Source organism: Adiantum capillus-veneris, chromosome 1 (assembly GCF_014529385.1).
Source record: "Adiantum capillus-veneris isolate H3 chromosome 1, ASM1452938v2, whole genome shotgun sequence".
Taxonomy (NCBI): Eukaryota; Viridiplantae; Streptophyta; class Polypodiopsida; order Polypodiales; family Pteridaceae; genus Adiantum; species Adiantum capillus-veneris.
Window position 1 is genome coordinate 48,018,034 of NC_140931.1, and position 7,390 is coordinate 48,025,423.

Consider the following 7,390-nt stretch of genomic DNA (forward strand, 5'->3'; position numbering starts at 1 on the left):
GGCTAAAATATAAAAGCCAACTTTTGTAATATTTTTATAAGCTTTTGGATAAGAAATACACAGCGTGAGCTAATGGTGCTCACTTCTTGCACTCTCTCGCTTCCTACTCCCTCCCCGGTTGTCACATTGCAGTCGCGTATGTTGCGTTTGCAACGGCAGGTGAGAGCTCTACGCATTGGTGTAAGCATTTCATGGTATTTCGTAGCTTTTGGCGTCGCTGATCCGCAGCCTAATTTCATCATAACTAGGAATTTACACTCTTAAATCAATAACTAAGTATAGGCGGGGTATTCGGGCATTATTGCTAAGCATTTAGATGCATTCTGGGTCGAAAATGACTAGGTCAAAATCTCACTATTGTTAATAATCGCGTTTTTTGCACTTCATCGAAAGTGGGATTTGAGACCATAAGCATGTGTGCATAGGTCTTATAGACTTGTCCTAAAAGTTTCGTTACGTTTGGATTTCATTTGATGCTGTAATGGATGTGAATTGTTTGCCGATGAGTGATTGGCTCTTGGTGATTTCGGTCATTTGAGTGTAGCTTAAGTTAGATGCGAGTTGTTAGTTGTTTTCCAAGAGATTGACACCCTCTTGTAGCCTCCATGCACTAGTCGAGTCATCTTCATCCCATGGATTGACAATTATTCGTGGTTCTCGCTAAATCTGCAATAAGATAGGAGTGAGGTTAGACGAACGTCCCACAAGAGGTAACTAAACAAATCAACATTCGACTTTCTAAAGTTGCTAGAACACGCAAGAATACCTCTTTTGAACTTTTTGTGAAAGTGACTTGTTGATATGTCTCATTAGCAGAGTTCTTGTATCTATCTTACGACGAGAAATATTCAATATATCCATATGATTATGGACAAAGTCCTTGACTTGTTGAAATGCCGCATCATTAACCAACCCCACCATAATTGGTGATAGAGGCTGAAAATCGTTCATAAGCATGAAGGGATTAAACTTAATCGTAATATGCTTTGCATCATATTAAGCAAACTCCAAACTAGAGAGGTAATCTTCCCAATTGAATTGTTTCACGCTAATGTAGATTCTTAGCATATCCTCTAGCACTTAATTAACATTTGCAAGTGTTAAGGTTCAAGCCATTTGGCCGGACACCCATCACATTGACCATACTAACCTTATCTATTCTTTTAATCATATAGAACAATAAGGAGTTATAAAGTAATTCCAAATCCTCGCCGAGAGCTCCAACCACATTGTGCTCATGTCTTATCTTCTCCTCCCTTGCACTCCACAAACATTGCGCACTCTTCAAGTGGTATTGCAGTTGGAGTGAAGGTCTTGTATCATTGCAATGTCGTGGAGGAGAATAGGACGAAGCTATAAAATTTTCAAAATTATCTTGTAGCTAAAATTTGACTAAGTAAAAGATCAATTTTTAGCTTGGTTCCATGATCCTTGCTGCAAATGTCATGGTCTACAACTTTCTTGCTGAAAGTTTTTCCAAATTTAGCATCGATTTTATTGTATGTTTGGCATATTGCCTGTGGGTTGAGGGTAGATAGTTGCAAATTTTTACTGATTTGTTTTGACCTGTAAAACAACCTATTTCATGTCCATTTTTGTTATTCTTGATTTTTTTTCCGAGATCAGCTTTGCAAAAGGAAGTTTAGGGTAGGTGCAGATCAGAGTAGCAAAGTTTCTGGAAGGTGCCATTATTTTGAGGTGCCAAAACTGATAGATCTACATTTACGTTACTTAAACTATTGAACCTACATTTATGGTCGTACTGTGTAAAATGACGAATCTACACTAATGCTATCTAAATCGGTGGATCTATATTTATGGTTGTACTATCTAATTGGCAATATGCACTAGCATTACCTAAACTAGTAGATTTGGACTAAATAATTTGGTGTTGCTTAAATTGGTGAATTGACACCATGTTGACGCTTGTACACTGCTTAAATTAGCAAATTTGTGTACTTGTGGCCAAGGCAAAGCATAAGATATAATACATTTATCACTTGTTTGACACAAAATTTGAGTATGTTGGGTAATGAAATACTTACGAGATTGTTATCAATTATTCCAAATCAACTTATGTGTTATGGTTTAATTTAGTAGTAATTAAAATTCTTATGGTGGATAGACCAACGAGGCATTCATCATAATAAAAAGATTCATCATAGAAATTAGCAATAAGTGTTAGAGAAAATATAAATGTAAAAGGAAATCAACTTGCTTGATTGATCAAAATGAGAGAGAATTACAAGTTAAGCATGGTGGCCTTATATAGGCTCTTAATGAAAGGTGGCAATAAATGATGAAAAGTGATATACACCATATGTGGAAAAATGTCAAGTAGCATGTGGGGTATGTAATGAAAATTGATAGATAATTATTTATTGCAGGTGGCAAAAGAATAAGTGAATTATGGACTATGCAAAAGGATAGCAAGTTTATGGATATTTCATTATTAAAGTGCTCTTTATGAGCTATGGTCACTTTATGTCTCGGCAGACAATTTGTAATCATTTTAAGCATTCAAGAAATTTGTAAGTAAATATGTGCAAGAGGAAAATGCTCACTCTTGCACCGGGGGGGGGATTGCACCCAATGTCTGTGTCCTTCTTTTCTCTTCTCACATCTCCTCTCTCAACGTGCCTGTGTAGCACTCCGCTATCGAAGATGCACCTGCATGTGCTCTCCTACTCTATTTCCTTCTCTCTCTCTCTCTCAAATCCTGTACTATTTCTCAATTGTACATATGTGCATTTTGCCAAGTATGCAGATATGTTGATTTAATTGTCTGCAACATGCTATTTGTGTATTTTGCAGGCCCTCTGTGCACTTGACTACAACAGTGGTATCAAAGCAACAAGGCTACGCTCTTGTTAACAATAGATCAAAGAGATCCGAAAATTGGCATTTGAACGAGGATACAATTATGCACTAGAGCTGAGTGCACTTACATAATTATTTTTTGGTTAATTTAAATATTTTTGTTTTATTCCTCTTTCATGTACCTGTTTCTTGTAAATCTTTGGATGCCTCAATGTTTAATCCTTCATTAATTTGTAATCAGTGAAAGATATCCTAATAGGATATAAAAATTATGATATTTTATATATTGAGTAAAATCTAATTATTGCTAATACCTCAGTTAGCGCTCGATAGATATTGATATAGCTTGTTAAAACAGTGGTAAGATGGACATGAGGCTAGATATGATTAAGAAGAATACGTCATTAGATTGAGGATGCGTATAGTACAAGAAGAAGTTCTTCATACCAAAGGAGGCTTAGTTAATCCTTACCTTGGCTCCCAAGAGACCAATTCCAAGAGAAGTAGAAAAAGAAGGCATGGTGAGATGTAAGAAGAAGGATGGATAGAAGAAGAATTGGAGAAAATTCAACATTGTAGACACAATCCTAAGAGACCTCAAGATTTTTTTTGAATGAGTTTCATTAAAGATCTAATGGATATGGGAAACAACCCCAAGTGACTACAAAGTCTCAAAATTTGAAGGACCTGTGTGGCATCTTGCTAAAACCCATCACTCGGCAAACTCAACATATGAAGCGGAGTAGGCATGATGGAGTAATAGACTAAGGGGCCAGTATTACCGTGCTCTAGTAAGGTAAGGGGCCACCATTACCAAGGTTTTAGCAGCATCAAACCAATGCACTCTTTGACCACCCCACAATGGACATCTTTATTGTTTGATGGTGATAGTAGGGTGGGCCTTATTCGGCGGTGGTTTTTGTTAGCTTCATAGTCCTCAACACAATAGCGGCAATAGCCCGACAATGTGCATGGAACTCTGCACATACCCATGTAGCCCACCACCCATTCCACCCATGCAAACAAAAACGTTGTGGTTGTAGGCAAGAAATTGACAACAACAAAGAGCGGTTTGAGCTCGTGAGTTTGTAGCCTGCTAAAATTAGGGCATGCCAACCTTTTGCTCAGCCGTTATCCCAAAGACAATGACTATCAGTTTTTTTAAAAAGGGTCGCTAAGCACTCATGCAAAAGAAAAAGAATTGCCTCTATATATATCTCTCGCTCTCTCTTCCTTTCTACCAACTCTCCTTTGACTCCAGTTGCCTACCCAGTAGCACTCGCACTGCTTTGCGCCCCATTTTCCACATGATATCACCTTAGGACTAGCACACACATAACCTGGTTTTTCTCTACGTTGCGGGTGTGCTGGTGATCATGGTGGAGAGAGACGGGAAAAAAACAATAGATAGCTATGACCCTTGCAGTGTGAGGAAATGCGGGTCTTCTTGACCATCATCATCATTTTAAGAAAGCGATGGCCTTACACATGCACATAGGAGGGCTACATCTGTTGCTTGAGATTTTAGACAAGTGCAAGCTGTTTGATGGAAGGGCAACAATTGCAAACTACCATATAATAGGAAATTTATGGCTTGTCCTGCTATCACAAATATAAATCTACATGTGCAAAGATGCCTAAATGCCCTACTTATCCATTTTCTTGATTCTACTTTGCATGCATGTGCACATAGCATCTGCTTCTAATGTTTGTTGATTGCATAACCAAATGATGACAAGACAAGATTTTATACGCGTAGCTTTTTTCTCCCCGAGAATGCAAAGCAATACAAGCAAGATAGAACAGACCCAAGAGTTGAAAAACATTGAAGTAAAGTTGGTCTCTTCTTTCAAAATTCATCTTTGTCTTCCATTCCTATTGCAATAGTTGAAAATGATTAGCGCAATCTAATGATGAGCAAGTATATTGATCCAACTAAAATTCTTTAGGTGTATAACATTTATGAGGAGGCACCTTCTTGAGATCCTATTGAACATGAGAGATCAGATTGTTTACAATGTAATGTGTCTAATTCCTTATGGGGTGGTAGGGTGTGGTTTACACACCATGAGGCCTTCCACCTCATTGCTCACTAGTTGTGATTAGAGTTTTATGCATTAAAGCTTCATGATGGGGCAAACCTAACTTATGCCCCTAGTAAACTCTCCCTTAGTCCACATGCATGATTACATATCCAAAATGATTCCCACATATGTATGCATGACCCATGGACCTTTCTAGCACCTTTCCACTGCATAATGGAGCCAATAGATAGGCCAAAAACAGCCCCAAAAAGGTGTACATGAGTTTTCAACTTGTACTCTCCTCTTTGGCTAATTTGAATGATCTCTCACACCTCATTGATGATGTCACTCAACCTACCACTTCTTCTCCTATATATTGAGCTCATTTCTATGCTCACAAAAAATGTAACTTGATGCTACATTGAGAACTTGACCAATTTTTGTCATTTTGTGTTCTTAAGCATTTTCTATATTAATTAGGATTAGTGTTGTCAAATCATGAATGGGACATTAACCCGTCCTCCTTAACCACACTAATCTATCACGTCAAATTTTTAAACTATGTCCAATGCTCAACTCCCACTGATACTTGGATATATTCTCTTGATTGAGCAACCTCTCATATGCCCCTCTTTTAGCCATCCCCTTTTTGCCTCTTGCCTCCACCGTATGCACAAGCTGGGCAAATGATTTGTAAACAGCCTATACTCATGCATCTTGAAGGTTTCTCATGATGCAAGTGTAAACTCTATGGTTTCAAGGTAAAAAGAGGCTATTGTTTTCTAAGTTGCCTAATAATTCATAAGCTAGGTAATTTAATAATTGAGTTGTTGATAAAAGGGCTTTTGACAATAACTAATAGAGCCAGGTTACATATACACAATGTTTGATTTTGTGGTTTTGATTACATTGAAGGATAAATCTGAAATCTATATTGATAGGTTTTGAGGTTGTAAATTGAAGGAACTTGCCCGTGAAAAATGAGCTCAAATAGAGTTGAGGTATTTCCTTTGCCTAGATTTTCTTAGAGGAGAACATGATGTATGTGAGCTGATTGTGAAGTCTTTTACTCAAGATCATGCAGCATTTATTAGACAAGGACAAAAATGTCTCTGATTCAAATGCGGCAAAGAGTTCAAGCTCATTGGCTAAAGGTTTGGGATCCCCTCTAGCATGGCATGGCAAGCCAACATCTCCTGCCCGTGCCTCAACACTTGATTAACAAGAGACAATTAGAGAAGTCTCTTTTGAAGCTCAAAGGCCACACACTAGAGCACAAAAGTGGACTTTGTCTCCACTGAATCATGCTTAGTCAGTAGATGCAATGACCAAACCATTAGAAAGATCTCTCAACAATGCTTTGATGGCATGTTCATTTCCTCTAGGGGGCAATCAAAATCTCCTCTCAACATTTAACTCTTCCACATCCAGTTCATCACTTGGCTATCTAGATGCCTCGCACAATGACATGAGATATCTCACTAATGCATCAGGAACGTCAAGTGGCTCTGCTCAGTTGCCACCATTGGCAATTGGCAGACTATGAGAAGAGGCCATTGCATCACAAGAAGCTCAAAGCATGCATCAGGTCCTCAAGTGTGGTTTTGATGTTTGTGGTGATGGGATAGACATGCAAAGGCTCCCCTTGATACTTGTAGCTCTTGCAACATCTAGAGACAGTTGTTTTGTGGCATCAATCAATCCATTGGAGAGCTTATACCATGAAACATTTGAAGTTTCAAAACATGACTAATGATGAAGAGAAAGCTTTTTACATGACTTGTCTAGAAAGAGAAATCTCGTTATATAAAGAGATAAGACACAAACATATTGTTGGTTACATAGATATGGACAAAGATGAAGAGGCAGTGTTCTTTATATATTTTTGGAGGATGTTTTTTAGCGGATCTATTCAAAGCATGCTAGAAAGATTTGGCACATTTAGTGAGTCTCTTGTTCCTTTCTACAAAACACAATTACTTCTTGGTCTTGAGTATCTTCATAAGAAAAGAAGTTTTCATAAAGATATCAAAACTGGAAACATGCTTGTTGATTCTAATGTTTTTGTGAAATTGGCTTCCTTTGGAGTATCTAAAACATTTCATGAGGACACGATAACTGATGCTTGCAAATCCATCAAAGAGTCTATTTTTTGGATGGCACCAAAAGTTATAATAGGAGACAATTATGTACGTCATGTAGATATATGGAGTGTAGGATGCACGGTGATCAAGATTCTTATTGCCATCATGTATATCTAAACACATGAGTTGAAGTAACTTAGAATCATTGTCAAAACTTGTTTTCCTACTCAAACAATGCATATTATAAAAGAGCTAAGCACAACAAACTATACCAAACCTCAGGCTTCAAAAACTTCTTACATGTGCTAGTTTACTGATTGTTATAAGTCTATACATCGTACACAATCCCTCAATTTATTTTACTCGTTTGATAAATGCTCACTTTGTTTACTTGTTTTAAGTGATTTTGTTGTAGATATACCTAAGGAGCTACACTCAGCTAGTTTTGGACTTTTACAACAA

General features: G+C 37.6%; 1 pseudogene; it reads left to right on the forward strand.

Moving 5' to 3' along the window:
- Positions 1-5,922: 5,922 nt before the first annotated feature.
- Positions 5,923-7,105, forward strand: LOC147464670 (protein kinase byr2-like; annotated as a pseudogene).
- Positions 7,106-7,390: the final 285 nt, after the last annotated feature.